Here is a 1,723-nt window from a genome sequence, read left to right on the forward strand (position 1 = left end):
CACACACACACACACACACACACACACACACCAACATTTTTTTTTTTTAGGGTCTACCCAGTCTCCCTACCTTACGAGAACGGGAGTGGATCCTCAGCCTGGGCCCAGTGTGGGGTGCTGTGACCGAGCTCCATCCATATGTGCATTGCTGGGACAGCTCCCTTGTAATTCCTGTAGAGGTAACGAGAACCAGAATGTGACGTCACTCCGGTTCAGGCGCCTCTACAGGACATGCGAGGGAGCTGTAAGCAACGCACGTATGGATGGAGATCCCTCACGACCATACTGCCTGCTCACCCCACCTTAAGCTGACACTCGGCACCGGGCAGCATATTTTGAATGGCTGCTCGGTGCAAGAACCGACATTGCTGTGTTAGGGGGAGGCAGAGGAGCCCCTCACCTAGAAAAGTGGAAGGCATGCGGCGACCCGCTGAACATGGGTAGTCCATGGTCCCATCGCACTCCTGACCGCGTGAATCCCTTCAAGAATTGGGTGCTGCGGTAGTCAACGGGTGGCAGCCGTAACAATCGTGAGCTAAAGCAGAGACACCGGCACTCCAATTTTGCAAAATACGTCTATTTATTGACATGCATCCTGGTAAAAAACAACTAACATTTCGGGGTCACAAAGGATCCCCTTCATCATGTTTTACCTGATGAAGGGGATCCTTTGTGACCACGAAACGTTCATTGTTTACCAGGATGCACGTCAATAAATAGACGTATTTTGCAAAATTGGAGAGCCGGTGTCTCTGCTTTAGCCCGCTGAACGTGGGGTCGCGACCCACCAGCTGAGAACCAAGGACATAGGGGGCTTGTAAGCCCCTGTGTGATAATAAAAATAAGTGAAAAAAAAGTAAAAAAATTAAATAAAAAGATATTAAAAAGATGTAAAAAATAAAATATGTACAAATTTTAAAAATAAAAGTGGTAAAGTGAAACATAATACAAAATAAATATGTGATTAAGTAAAACAATAAAACATTGTGTGTGCGCGCGTTGAGTGCTGCCTCCATTCCGCTGTGTACCATATTATGGTAGTTGGGCAGCAAACTCTCTAAGACGCACAATGTGCATTAAAGGGTAAGTTCACTTTCCTGGATCATTTGGGAAAATTGAATTACCCGATGAAATCTGGCCCCCTCCCGTGAGAATTCCCGGTATCGGCACCGATAACGGGATCTGTGCATCCCTACCCATTAGCCAGCTATTGTCCAGTAAACTGATGTAGCTAAATCTGAGCCGGACATCTAGGCTTCAATGATCTCAGCTCACAAAGGGCTTAAAGGAGAACTATGCGGTCAGGGCTTTTCCCCATAGTTCTCCTAAGAGTCATGGGAGCACAAACTAGCGTCCTCCCGTCACCCAAAGCTCAGTATATAGGGAGCTACAGCTCGCGGTATACTGAGACGCCGCAGCCAGGACGGATCCTGACAATTATGTCTGGATCCACCCAGCAGTCTCATTGTCACAGGTCGGCTCAGATTATGAGGCTGAGTGAAAATCACCAAGAGACAACCAGTGACAACAGCTTAGCTGTAACTTTAATAAACGAGCTGCAGTAAATTCCCAGCTGCATGTCCTCATTTCACCCGCCGGAGGCACCAACTCCCAGCTTACAGATTATGCCGGGGGATCAACATGAGAAATTGGAAATTAACAGGATTAATCATAATAAAAAATAACTCTTAATTATTAATATAAACATATATATATATATAAT

The sequence above is a fragment of the Nanorana parkeri genome, unplaced genomic scaffold (genome assembly GCF_000935625.1).
Source record: "Nanorana parkeri isolate BGI_ZX_2015 unplaced genomic scaffold, ASM93562v1 scaffold1119, whole genome shotgun sequence".
NCBI classification, from domain to species: Eukaryota; Metazoa; Chordata; class Amphibia; order Anura; family Dicroglossidae; genus Nanorana; species Nanorana parkeri.